This window comes from Sinocyclocheilus grahami, unplaced genomic scaffold, assembly GCF_001515645.1.
Source record: "Sinocyclocheilus grahami isolate Dianchi unplaced genomic scaffold, SAMN03320097.WGS_v1.1 scaffold2.1, whole genome shotgun sequence".
NCBI classification, from domain to species: Eukaryota; Metazoa; Chordata; class Actinopteri; order Cypriniformes; family Cyprinidae; genus Sinocyclocheilus; species Sinocyclocheilus grahami.
Window position 1 is genome coordinate 2,404,124 of NW_015505181.1, and position 14,981 is coordinate 2,419,104.

Here is a 14,981-nt window from a genome sequence, read left to right on the forward strand (position 1 = left end):
CTGTAATTCTGCCACAGAGATACACTAAAAATGGAGAAGAAGACTTGGACTATGCGCATAAATCTAGCACGCGGTATACAAACTAACATGGAACAATACATTTATTAATCTGTGTTAATGTTAGTTAATAAAAAGACAATCGTTCAGTGTTTATTCATGTTTTTGTTGCTGTTACGTGACGTAGCGGTGTCTGACTAGGGGCGAGACGTGGGCTGATGACGTCATCGTTTCAGAAAATATACGGATTCGCTGTCCACGCGAAAATGCAAGGGGGGCGTTTTCAGATTTATCCACTCTGGGACCCGGTTTAAAAACATATCGGTTTCATTCTCCCAAAACGCCGGATCCATGTGGACGAAACGCCTATACGATACAAAATTTATGCGTATACAGCTAAGCGCGTCTCCGTGTGGACAGGGCCTAAATTAACTCATAAAAATCAAATATAATTTCGTAAATTGCATAAACAATTATGAACAAAGCAGCATCATGTATTTATGCATTGCTTAATCCAAAGAGCAGTAGCGCCATTCACACAGATTGCATTTAAAACATATGAGACGCAGTGAAAAGGAATAAACCTCCACAAATTCGTGACGTGTTTTCTAAAAGTTTAAACTCTTTTAACTTTGCATGGCTTTCTATACATCTCTTGTGAGACGCGAGTGCAGCAGTCATATTTGTCCGACTAAAAAAAAAAGCGCTGAATATGCATTCTGTGTCAATGGCTTGGTTTAGTTTTTAACCTAATCAATATCTTCTCCACATTGAGTTTCTATATTTCTCTAATATTTTGAATGAATAACGCAGCAGCGGCGCGTCTCATGGGCTAGACTAACAAAACATTAAAATACAACAACGTCCCTTACATCACCACATCTCGTGCGCCAATGATGACACCCTGATGCACACCTAACATTGCAAACGTTAATTTTAAATTCGACTAATATTTATTCTTTATTTACAATCTCCTCATCACAGGCAGCCACAGCACTCAATTCAGCATGTGTTCGTGTTTGTGTGTGCTGTGTGCGTCACTTATAGCACATGCCTATATCGTGCACTATATCTAAAAATGTTTCTATTGTTATCGAAGAAGGTGTACCGTCGATAAATATCGATACTGTTTTATCGCCCAGGCCTAATATAAATATTCAAAGAAAGTGTGTAACCCTGGCAATATTGAGTCATTTGATGTAATGGGAGCTGTAGTTACGGTGCCCTATCATTGTTTTCAGTGTGTAGTCGACACAATGTATGGTATCTGAGAAATAGTCCCGTCCCGGCCAAGGAGATCTCGCACCGCCGGCGGCATTAATTAACTCCTCATGCCTGTCAGAAGTAATAGAGAGCAACGCGTTTAGACACATCAACAGGGCGTCTGGTCGTAAAGAGCGAAAGTTGGGCGAAAAACAGAGCAACTAAGCTCTACGTGGTCTATTGCTGAACCAGCAGCCAATGAGTCAGTCACCTTGTTAAAACAAGGAAGGGTTCGGATTTCACCTCCACTTCAAAAGCATAATGCAAAAATCAAAGCCTGGTCCCCTTCCAGGAACCATATAATGGTTGAGTGAATCTGGAATATAGTTTTGCAATTAAAAGCAACGTTTGGGGTGGGTGGGGTGATAAAGTCGCAATATTAAAATATTTTGCGCACATTCACACAGTAAACCCTCACAACTAACACTTTAATCCCACCCACTTTAAAGCTGTCAATCAAAATTGCCCTCTTTTTCACCTACAGCTCCACCCTTTCTGACGGGCAGGCCAACTTCACAGCTCTACTGTATCCCAAAACAAATCCGCCTGAAACCCGATGCCATCCGCCACTAAAGACGCAGACGACATGTGGACGCTGCTTTGCTCACAGTTAGTGTTTCGTACATAAATCGAGCTTGGCCCCGGCATCCTGAGGAGGCCCCCATTTTAACAGTACACAGACTCGAGCCCTCAATTAGACTTCTGTGAATACACTCACAGGCCACACTGTTTACCATCATTTCTCAACCTTTTAATGGGATCCTGCACAAATTCAAATAAATTAGCTCTTCAGATGATGACTCCAGGCCTTCCTACTGTTTATATACTACGGCCTCTCTTTTGACCTCGGTGCCACTCACATCAGTTAGCATGGCTCAACAATAAGGATGACCTGCTGGCCCTAGGCCAGTGTGAGGGAGTTTCGGGCCAGTTGACAAAACTATGTATTACTGTTAAATAATACTGTTAATCTCATCCATCCATTTTTATGCTTTGAAATCTTAAACACTTGGTTTTCTGCGATTCTGCATTCTACACTGTTATTGCAAATTCATGATCTAGCTAGCTAACATAGGTGAGATTTTGTCAAATTAGCAAAAATAGCTTGTGATTTTTGGAAGCATCAATAAAAATGTCCAAAAATTACAAATTAATCAAATGTCAATTAATGCATTATACGCTATGCCATTGTTATCCACCAAAATAAACTTTATTTACATTATAGCTGTATAACCTATAGTTGTATAATTAAAAAGATAAAAATGTTTTGGAGAAAAAAATAATTAAAAAAAAATACGTTTGGAAACAAACAAAAACAAAAACATTTTGTAAAGAAAAAATCTTTATAAAGAGAAAACTTTTTTTTAACAAGAAAATAGCTGGAAAATATATAAATGCTGTACACCACTCACACTTGCATAATAAAAAAACCCTCTTATTAATTAACAATGTTTCAGTCAATAGACCTTCCTCAGAAAAAAATATATTTTTGTAAAGACAAAAAAAAAAGTTAATTAAAAATTATTATTATCATTATTATTATTAACAAATGCACTGCTAAAAATAAAAAGATCATTCATATGTAGTGGGGCCAGTGAAAATGTTGGTAGGGCCAGTAAAAATGGGATTTAAAAAAAAAACTTAATGTTTAGCCCTGGTCAGACATTAAAATAAAAAAATCATCTGATGCCAAGGAGGAATGAGTCCTCAGTGTTTGGTCACTTTAAGAAAACTAATGCTCAACAAAAGCAAAGTTATAATTCATACTCGCCTGCTGGACAAAGCCTGGAAAAGCTGGTGGAATGTTTGCGAGCTGCCTGGATACTCCTGGAGAAGCAGGGATTCTTATTGATGCAACAGCTGAGAAAATAACACTGGCTTGTGTACCGAGCCCATGGACAAATATCCTTTTATCAGAGAGTCTGCTTATACCCCAAAAGAGATGTAGGGAAAACAGATGACCAGACAGCAAGCTAAACAGAGAGAGAGGAAGTGAGTGAAAGACAGATAAATGGGAGAGCGAGGGGGGACGGAGAGACCTCCTCTGCCATGTTCTCTCCTTTTCATTTAATTTCCATCCTGTCACTCATGTGATAAAGTGGCTACATGAGACTATTGAGAGCAAGACAAACTACAGCCCAGGTCACAGCGTGCATCAACAGTCTGCGCCCCCAATACCTCTCCATCTGCTACCGTCCTGAAGCCTGATCTCTTTCAAGATGAGAAAAAAACTTTCCGTCTTCTATGAACGAAGGGCCATCTGGTATTTTCTGCAGAAGGTTCTTCCTTGGTACAATTTTTTAAACCAATCCAGCCATGCGCGCGGAGGCCCATAATGGCGCTGACATGTCCCTGTGCTATGACCTCATCAGACAGTATGCAGAGCCAGGGCACAGAGCGGTGAAATTCCACCAGAAGGTTCCATTCGGCCCATTATGTCATGCGACTATCCCGACACATGTAGGACCAGCATCATACTGGTTCTCGAGAGTGGGCACGACTGACGACATGCGTCGCCAGCCCAGTAACATGATAGGTAGCGGGGTTTGTAATTGGAGCCGATCGGTACGCCATATGCCACTCATCTCCTAGTGCCAAATCTCCGCCCCCACCCACTCCCGCCACCCCTCTGATGCTTGGCACGCTCTGGCTCCCACAGAAAAAAAAAAGCCCTCCACTTCATTAAGAAAGTAAACACAAGTGCTGTCTGAAGTGTCTAATTAGTCCCCTAATTACTCCCTGCTCGTTACTAATGCAAATTAGATTACGCTGCTTAACTTCATCGTGTCCACAACGCCGCTGTTAATTGAGGCCTTTTGAAATTAAATTACTCGCTAATTAGCATATCAAAACCATTAATTCTGTGCCAGAGAGAAAGAGAAAAAAACAACAACAAATGCCAAGTTTTGCTAATGAGTTTTGCTAATTGAATATGTACGTTCAATATTGAGTTTTTGCCAGCCGGGCCCCGTTCAAGAAGCTACTTAGCCACTTGTGCGAGCGAGTTCAAAGGGAAAGGAAGCCTGGTCCGTGCCGTTAAAGGCAGTACTCGAATGTTTTGTCAATATTTTCTTGATTCGCAGCACCTGGGTAATACTCGGTGCATGAAACAAATATGCCTTTGACAGTAGTTGCCATTTTTTAAAATTGCAAAAAAACTATGGTATGCACGATAAATATATGTATTTGTTACATTTGAAAACAACTGCCCTATAGTGAAATTGTCAAATCACTAAACATTTTATAAGTACTCTTTCAAAAGATTTTTTAATTTAAAAAAAAAATAATGTGTAATGTTCAGCAGCCATTACTCCAGTCTTCACATGATCCTTCAGATTTGGTGTTCATTAAACATTTCTTATTAGTATCAATTTTTAAAACACTTGTGGTGCTTACATTTTTTTATGGAAACTGTGAAACATGTTTCCAGGATTCTTTAATTAATTGAAAGTACAAGAAAGCATTTTAAACAGACATTTTTTTAAACAACCTTTGAACGGTTGTATGGTAACATGATAGTTTATTATTTGCTAACACTTGGATGAAGCTTGTATAAATCTCAGAAAATGGCTTTAAGCTGAGAGCTGATTAAGGAGAAGACATATCAATTACCTGTTTAAAAAAATAATTATTGACTAACGCTATGTAAGCTTTTCTCTTTTTCTCAAGTAAAATTAAATGTGAAGATCTCATCAGTTTCATCAAAACTTTCAAACTTTTAACGCAGTCATTTTCTTGTACATTCACAGGCAGGCGTCCATTCAGAATGAATAAGCCTTAAGTAAAAGTTCATGCCGTTAATTCATGTAATCTAAAGAGGCGACGAAAGGCTTAAGAAATCTCAAGAGTCGTTTTTACTTTAAATGTAAACGACTATGATTAAATTTAACACTTCCCTTTTCAGCACCCCACCCCCATGCACCCTTCAACCCAATATCCATCCAATATGGATTTCTGAAAGACTCCATTCAGCGTTCTCAAAGTCTCATTTTAATATCATCTCCAACTTCTCATTTGAATACGGACCTAATGGAAGAGGTGTAGAAGAGAAAAGAAAATGAATAGTGAAATTGAGAGGTAGCCACACAAAAAATTAAATAACCGTGATAATTAGATGTAAAGATATTATAATTTCTTTACAAGGATGCATTGAAAATGCTGCTCTACAACATTTGGCCTAATTGCCAGAATCACCATATTAACCAGTTACCATTTGAGTAAGTTGATTAAAAAATTGATTATTCGTCTGTTTCTTTTAGGAGTTTCTTAATCAAAATCTAACATCCTTGAAAAATTAATTTGAAGCCCCTCTTATCAGTTAATTAAATCTGGTTGGAAGTCATTTTTCTGTGAAGCATGATTAGACAGCGCACTGGTTCTGTACTGTTCAGGCCGCATGACGTTAGAAAACTTTTCAATGTCTCATCAAACATTCAGAAATAAGAAGAATATAATTTCTTTGAAGGGCTGTCTCTTCTCTCATTCTTTTTTTCCCCTTTTTTAAACAACGCCTTTCTGATAAACTACGCTATACCCGAAAGATCTCTCACTCTCATTAACACATTCTCATTACCAGGCAGGAATATAAGGAAAAAGGAAAGAGAAAGAGAGTGTGTGTGTTGGGGGACAGAACAAGAGAATAATACTTCTGCAGGATGGATGACTGTATGGAATTATTTCCTCATATAATCCGGCAAAGTGTGTGTGTGTGTGTGTGTGTGTGTGTGTGTGTATTTGAGGTGTTTCTGAACTGCTGTCTCAACTGGAGGTGAACCTTTAACCGAATTAAAGAAAGAAGAGAAGCCAAAGATACAAATGTGCTTTTCAGACAGAAAAAAAAAGAAATAAAAAACAAGTCACAACTCACCCCTAGAAAAGAAATCAAACCGAAATTCAAAAGCACTTAGTGCTTTAAAAAAAACAGCAAAAAAGCAGCTCTTTTTATGTCCCTTTTAGGTTTTTCTGAGCAACTCTAACAGTACGGCATCCCAGAATCCTCAAACAGAGGATCTAAGGGGGGCGATAAGTCATATTTGACAAAGTAAAGCTTAACACATATTTCATTACAATAAAATACATTGTAATATCAATATCTTTGGAACGTCTCTGTGGACAAAGTTGTCAAGAAGATAAGACAGTGCATGTCAGAGTGGGGTGAGAAGGAGGCTTCGGCTGGAGAGGCGCATCGCTCTGAAAGTCAGCCAACACACACGGCGCTAAAACGATTTCGCCAGACAACCTTGGGATGAGCTGCTGAGGACGACACATTAATATACCGAGATAAAACAAGTGATGAGACACTAATTCAATTTTTTACTGGAATAGCCACATATATTTTCTTTAATTTTCCCCTCCTGCTCTTGCATTATGCTCATTCTTTATCTGTAAAAAAGTGTGGCCAACTAATCAGAGCATTTATCAAATTGCTCACATTTCAGCGCTTATTTTGGGGGGTTTCCATAACATGGAGTACAGAATTTCCAGAGCTTGACTGACCACACACAAACCTGAGTCTTACTGACCACAGCGGTAAATAATAAACCCTGGCTGAGAACTAAAAATACTATTGAGCGTTTATCAAAGAGATTGAGACCTTAACGGAAGGCAGCCAGGCTACTCTTCATCCACATCGTCTCCCTCAAGGTGTGAGTGAGGCCACGAGTTTCGCTTCCTACCGGGAGTGGGTCAATTAGTCTGATTAGGCGTTTATTGAATGATTGTGGGATGCTGATTACTCCACTGAGGGGTTCGGCTTACCAGCATTCAATCAAGAGCCGCTCTTGTTCCTAATACAGCCACCTCATGGGGGTTTTTTTCACTCCTCACAGCCTCCTTCCAGACTGACCTGTCCAATTTTTAGAAAAGCAAATACAATTCTGTTTCAAATACAATTAACCTTTTGGACAAGAAGAAGAGAAAAGTAAAGAGCATGGTTGTGCTGAACATCTCACCTCTTCAATATTACAAAAAAAGGCCTATTGTCGAAAAAATCCTGTCCTTAATTGGGCCACTTATGAACAGATTTGAACCAAAGTGAAACTAAATCCAAATGATCAAACACATTGCCTACACAGGGTTTAGGCTGTATTTTGTACACTTTTTCTTCTTTGAGAATTTTTTTGTGGGGTGGGGGGGGGGGGTTGGACGTGAGGGAAAAAGCCACATCTGTGTTTTTGAAATTAGCCATGGCAAGCTGGTGTGCAGAAAGTGATTGCTCTAAACCGCAGAGCATTACTGGGAGGGACGGTGGAGGCTCGCACTCGTAGACGTCTCAGCCTAATAGCGCCCAGGGGATGTGCTGGAAACTTCTCTCTGGCCAGCTTTTTACAAAGGCCCAGCACAAAGCCTCATAAAGGAACTGACTCATCAGAGATGCCGAGTTCAGCCTAACTCTCCGCTGTAATCATTTCTTCCTTCCACTTGACTCTAAAACTGTCTGTTTTCTCTAGGAGAACTATCAGAAGTGAGACCAAAATATACAAATGATAAATTATTAATATATATAAAAGCAATAGTAAAAATGATAAATTATTAATATATATAAAAGCAAAATATATGCATTAAAAAATATATTATATATTATTTTGTTAACTGTTTTAGATCTAAACGTCAGATTTTTTTTTCTCCCACACTGGTATTGTAGGCTTGTTTTGCTGAGACCTGATTGCTTTAAAGCAAATAATAAAATTGTTAGTTAGTCACAAATATTGTATTTGTGTTTTATCTATTACTAAGGGATTGAAAAACTTCAAAAGTAATCTGGGGGTGAGGCGAATCAAAGCCAAAAAGCTGTGATAGTTGAAGTGATAGAGGAGAATAGCTCACCTGTGGTCAGTGGTCATAATGCCCTGTTTTACTTATCTACAGATTTCAAAAACATTTTTTCTCTAAGTGTTCTTCTACCTGCGGGAACTGAATTCTTAACCAAACACTTAACAAAAGATCACACAAGAAAAAGTCCTTCCTTATGACCTATTCAAAAAGCACAGGCGTGGAAAATGCCGCATGCAAACTCTTTAAACAAATGTAATCAGGTTTTAATAAAAGGAATAGGTTTACATCAGAGGCTTCTGCCTTTCATCCGTTAACTATTTTATCTGATTAAAATGATCGCTTGATTGAAAAGAAATGAAGTAAAGATTAGGTATGCTAGTTTCAAAGTTAAGCATACAATCACAACACCTTTCTATCTAGAGTTATCTGCAACTTTTATCATGTAGATTCCTTTAATAAAATCCGGGCATGGGTCATGTCAGTAAAGGTAACTCAAATTGAAAGTGAAAAATTACCATAGAATGCCATGTCATCCCAATATCACAGCAATGCAATTCCTCTCCATAAAAAAGCGCATGTGTGTGAAGTAACATGAATTTGGCCATTATTCCTTTTTTTAATTAAAGCATTCAGTCCCCTTTCAACGCAAGTTCAAGGATGCCAGGAGACTAATTAATTTGAAAAGGTAAGATGTCTGTGCACAAATGTCTTCCGACACACAGATTTAAAGAATATGGAATAAGAGAGAGGTAAGAAAGAAAGAGAGGTCACACCACTTCAAGTCGCCCTGGTGTCATCCGGTGATCAGAGTTGATAACAGACCATGGCTGGAGTTTGCCTTTTCAGTACATGGATGGGTGCGAATGTGAAAGCCTGGATAAAGCCTACAAATAGCTGAAAAGAGGACATCAATTAAAAATTGCTCAAAAAAATTGCTCATGGTTTATTTATTTATTTAGCAACAACTAATTTAGTTAAAATAATATCACTATGTAGTCGGTTGTGGGTGCCGGCACCCATTGAAGCTCCGCTGTAAAGTACCACAGTATATTAAAGCTATGCTGAAGACGTACAAGATACACACACATCATCTTTTTCTAAATCTACCATTTTAAAAATGTTTAAAACTAAATTCACACACACATTTATATACATAACTTCCTAAGTACTGGAACCAACATTATTATAAATTTAAATTTGATTATTTTCTACTGTATTGTAAAAGTAAATATATAAAAAAGTCCTAAACAGTATATGCAAACATTATGCAGTCCTCTTTGAATTAAATAATTGTAAATGAAAAGTACATTTTATAATATTAAAAAAGAAATAACACACACAGTGGGGAGGGGGATTTATCCAAGCGTACAGTGCAGCGCCAGAAACTCCCTCAGGAACGAACTGCTCACACCTTCGGCAGCTGGGGGTGGATTAGAGTTTTTAACCCGGACTAAGGTTTACCAAGGCCAGCAACACTGACAGGAATTCCTCCCGCCATTGCTGCCAAACAAGGCCCGGCAATGCGGGGAGGAATAAAACATCATAGGTTTTCTTCTGTCCTGTTTAGGCAGAAGTTTTCAGTAATCTGCTGGGCTTCTCTGGAAAACTTTACTAAGACGCATTCAAACAAGCCGCAGCTGTCACTCTGACATCACGTCACGTCTTTTGTGACAGTGCCGAAAGTTTGCTCCCATCTCTCCCAAAGAGCTTTACTGATGCGCCTGCTCTCTACCGTTCTCTGATGGACATGATGGCTTGTCAGCGTTATGCTAGGGTTTTTAAAATATACAGCGAGTTGCGTTATAAAGACCTTTGTGGAGGGGGTGAAAGCTCGAGGGGGGAGACGGCGGACTGAGAGAAAATCCATAACACAAATAAAGCTGTCAGCTGGAACGCAAAGTTAGCAGAAGCAGCTTCGGTGGCCACAGGGAGCAAGTTTATGACTTCAGGTTGCATCCTCCTTTAGACGCTATCTAAGCTTCAATTATCAATACACAATGTTCTTCATCAAACCTACAGGTACTTCAATCAGTTTCTGTCAAAAAAGGCCAGTTGTAACAGGCTCTAGCAGTGTGACTGACCGTGCAGTGCACTAGTTCACTTTCCACCCGCGTCTGCAGCTCCGAACAGCCAATAATCTCTCCTGAGGTGCTCGGCTAATGGATACAGAGAAGTAACGATCAACGTCTCAGACTCAAGTACTGTCATTTCCGTCCAGTGAACACCCTGCTTTTCCCTCTACCACATTTCCCCAGCTCATCAGAAATGGGCCCTTCCTCTCTCTAAGCAAACGCTAGGGTCATTCTTTAAGACAGTCATCACCTCATAACAGCCTGGCACTCTCCCGAAACCCGGTGTGAAGCCTCCCCACACAGGAATCCTTGTGCGCGAAAACCAAAAAACTGCAAAAAAAAAAAATTATGTGCCACTGAGGTCACGGTAAAGAGAAACTGTGCTCAAGAGTTCAAGTGGAGATTTAAATTCACATTGGGAATAAATACACCATAAAAAGACAACGTCTAGCAGCTTCTTAAGCTGCCGGATCGCCGAGACGGCACTTCCGTGCTGCAGTCTGGTCTCTCTCAAAGCTGAAACGGTTAACACCAGACCTTTTCGATATCTAGCTCAACTAATCAGATCAACATTGTCATCTGGAAAACATCCGTCACTCTGGTCCCTTTTTTCTTTATAGTTTTTAATTCATAGATGCTGAAGTTGGTTGAAATTGCTCGGTGTCCATTTTTTGTGTAGTTAGCTCCTTTTTCCCCTTTCAAGGCTCAGAGTTTGAGGAGAAAATGACACCACTCTCCGACTAGTAATAAATGCAGTCCTCACTGTCTAAAAACGTGCTTAATTTATTATTCACATACACTGAAGAATGCTCGGCCTCGCCGTTCCACCAAATAACATCTTCAATTAAAACCACATGTTTTACATTTATCTATGACTGGTGGTTGTCGCTGGTCAACGCCGGAGCTGATGTGTTCAAAGATGCAAACGAGCGTAAAAATTCCAGCCTGACATTTCATGTAGGGTCAGCCGAAATATGAAAGGGAGAACGTAGGCATGACATATTTCACACAAACATGTTTCCGAGAGCAGAGTATGGTTAACAAAAAAAAGAATCCTAATCAGTTAGAGATGGATATGTATTGCTCTTCAAAATGCTTTGGTTAAAAATGCACTTGTGTGAAAACTAACATAATTTTTGGAACGGTAAAAGAGTTTAATGGTGGAAACGCCATGTGATGGTCTAAGGGACAGTGCTTCACGAGAACCAGAGTGCTTTGTGTTAAAACCACCTGTGATGCTGAAAAACTTAAATTTACCTCTAAATCACTTGACTAAGGCTCATCTGAATTTGAAAAGAGCGCACACACACACACACACACACACACACTAAATGCTTTTTGCACATCACACACCGACATATATTTGCATTAGCAGAAAACTGGTTGTTCAAATAAAGTTTCAATCACCAAATGTTCATAAAATATGCATCACAAAGCAACACGTCTTAATGTACACCTGGCAGCAGGTTAGTCTCAACGTCAGCGTCCAAAACAAACACATTCCAGACCTTCTCTTTATACCCAGAAAAATACCCACAGCGGGCTGAATACCAGCCTGCCATGCAATCCACACATTCATCAAAATAACATATTCGAAAGACCTCAGAAAGTGAGGTGTATAAACATGAAGAACAGCATAAAACAATCACTTATCACAAAACAAGTGATATATCAATTATAAAATGAACTGTACAGTAGTCTGGGGTCTGCCGTTAGAAATAGAGTGCTAAAACTATCAGCTGAGGTGTAGCTGTTGCCGCTTGCAGCTGCTTGACGGCCATGCAAATAACTGAATTACCCACTTTACTGCCATTTTCATGCCCTCTCTGAATAAATTGCCATATTCTTTGTCAACTTCATGAATTATCACTTTTACTCTCAGCACATAACATCATTCAATCACGCTACTCATCTAACACACAAGCAGATCAAATGGAAATTGTATTCATCACTTTATGCTTATGTTCATCTACATTTACACGTGTCACATTTCAATTAGAAGGGAATCTGTTTATCGCAAGAGGCTATATATCAATGAACGGACATTGTAGGAACAAACAACTACAGCACAGAGACAAAAAAAAGTCTCAGTTCAAAAAATAAAAGTTTTAGTTCAACAAAAATTATTTGTCTTTCCACACAAATGTGTGTAGCAATAAACTAAATATTATTTAAAGAAAGCAAACTGTCAATAATTCAATTCAATGTTTTTAAATGCCGTTAGTAATAATGAAGATTAAATAATTAAGAGATCAAACTAACTGACAATCTCAGAAACACTTCGATCAAAGTAAATCATGTAGCATTCTCCCTCATTGTTCAATAAAATATTCATCTTGTGATTTAATATAGATTTGCATTGTGCTGTAAATGTCAACAGGGAATTAAGCAAAGATTCACCTATATTTTTTTATGAGATTTAAATGAATTGTGTTAAAAGCTCCATCAATCAATTCTTTAAAACATTGAGATTTACACACACTGCAAGATTATGAGAAAGATGATGATGCATATATGTAATTTTCTTTGACTGATGTAAAGGTTTATTCTTAAAAACCTAGTGCAGAAAGAGTGCAAATTAATAGTGTAGGTGGGTCAACTCTTGAGCTGTAGTTCCCTCTGAAGATTCACTTTTAATGCCCCAGACTCACAAGTTCAAATTGTTGCTAGTTTGTTTTGTGTTAGTTTTGATGTTGCGAGTATTTGAGGGCGAAACAAACAGCGCTGATGAAAAGAATAGTAATCCATCAAGGTTTAAAACTAAAAGAAAAAGTTAATTGTTCATCCATCTGTGTAAAAAATGATTCACTAAATAAAGACATTAGGTTTTGCATCACTTAAGTTAGTCAACAATCTGTCCGTTAAATCGTATTGGCGAGGCGAAAACTGAACAATTTAAAAAAAGATGCATATTATTTGAAGTGCAAAGTTAATACTTTTTCATCTGTGTTTGAAATATTATTTTGCATGTCTACAAACCTTACTAATGTCACTGTATCTCGCGATAATTTATGCATCTGAATTATAAATAATCATGCATGCAGAGTTAATCTTATTTTTATATTTCTTTTATTTAATGCGTTGCATTTTCAAGAATTGTCTCAGTATAACACAACGGTACAATCGACACTAAACACCACGAATAAACTTCAATACATTTCCTTTATTTATTTTCACGTTCCGCTATAATAAATTATTTCTTAATGCTGTATCTTATATAAAATTAAAACTTACGACTCAGAAGTTGTGGGTTATTTGCCTAAAATCAGATTACTATTTGCTGAGGGCCTGTTAAAAACAATCAACTAGACGAAGAATTAAAAAAATTGAGCCAATTTACATAAAATAACCGTAATATAACTTTTTAGTTTACATGCATATTTCGATGTTGTTTATTAACTTAAATTGTTTATACGGAGAGTTTTGTTGCCAGGGTCAAGCAATAGTATTTCTACATTTCTGTGGAAGAAGCATATGGTCTTTGAGGGGAAAAAAGTACACACTAACATAGAATTATTCCAAATTATTTGAACTGATCTGTCAAAAAGTCTCTCTCTCTCTCGTTTTGATCAGATTTCAAAGCAGGAATTATTTTCAAACAAAGCTGCACATGTTCACTAAACTTGTTTTCAGTCTTTTTCACGATCGAGGTCTAGTTTTTATGTAAAACCCTTCCACGTTATTAATTATGTATTTAATCCAAAATGCAGATATATAATTCATAATCGGTTATTATTCACTCGCAGAGAAAAATTACACAAGCTTTCATCTCGGGTTTAAAAGTATCGAGTAAAAAAGTTACATTGTCTAATCTATTGTGATACCAAGAACTTTAGTTTGCAAAACATCTACGAAAATACACTGACTCTAATATTCCTTTCTAATGATCTGAAGAAGTGTGTGTGATAACGCGTCCGTACATTCAAATCTGGGATAGCCTACATATATATATTAGTATTAAAAACGCTTAATCTCGCGAGGAGCAAATAAGAAGAAGAAAGGAAGAAAAAAGAAGAAGTAAAAAGTGGATATGAACCTGTTAGGATATTGTGAAGAACTCTACTTTCACTCTACGGCTGGACCATGTGGATGCGTCCCTCCAGCTCTCGTGAATGTCCCAGTGATTCCAGAACCTTCAGAAGAGCAACGCAAAAGGGAACCAAAAAATCCTGTTCTATGAGTGATGTCTTCAGACCATTACTTTCAACGACAACTGTCTTTAATAGTCTTCCTTTCCTGTTTTGACTGTCTTCCTCTCTCAGACTGGTCACTCAGTTGGGTGATAAGTGGAAACAATAATCGTGCACTAGCTCAAAGGCTGCATGGTCACAGCGCTCCCCAAAGTTCATGAAGAACAAGCCCGCGGCTCTTTACGCCTCCTCGTCGCTTCAGGTCTTCTCGGTTTCTTTCAGTTAGTCACACGGTGAGGTTTCCTAAAGTCCCAATAATACTTGTCGCTGGAGTTTTGGGCATCTCGTCTGTTCCTCGCTCATTCGCAGAGAAATCAGTGTTGGATTACTCCGCTCGTGTCTTGTGTTGGCGATGTGTTAGGGGACAGTTTTATCTACCGTAATGCGTCTAGAACAGGCGCAGCCGCTTAAGTAGCACAATACAAACCTCGCGCGCTTCAGGCGATTGAATCTGATCTCTTCACCTGCGCGCGCATCGCGGGGTTTAGTTTGGCCATTGTGGCAGCCGACGAGCAACAGATGTTAGGCAAAGGACAGACTCACCATTGGAACCGTTACCTACTCCTCATCTACTCCTCAGGAAATAACAAGTCTGATCTTGCTGCTTGCCATCATTCAATCATAGTTTGATTTCGTTGTCAATAATTGTTCTAAACTTAGAATCAGGTGTTCTAAATATTCTTAT

General features: G+C 38.4%; 1 protein-coding gene across 1 annotated transcript in view; it reads right to left on the minus strand.

The window, feature by feature from the left end:
• LOC107548756 (forkhead box protein P4-like) overlaps window positions 1-14,656 on the minus strand; it is a 132,610-nt gene extending 117,954 nt beyond the window's left edge. Inside the window, exon 1 of the mRNA XM_016229597.1 lies at window positions 14,143-14,656. The gene's annotated coding sequence lies outside the window, so the exon portion shown is untranslated. The remainder of the gene's footprint in view (window positions 1-14,142) is intronic.
• Between the last annotated feature and the right edge of the window lie 325 nt (window positions 14,657-14,981).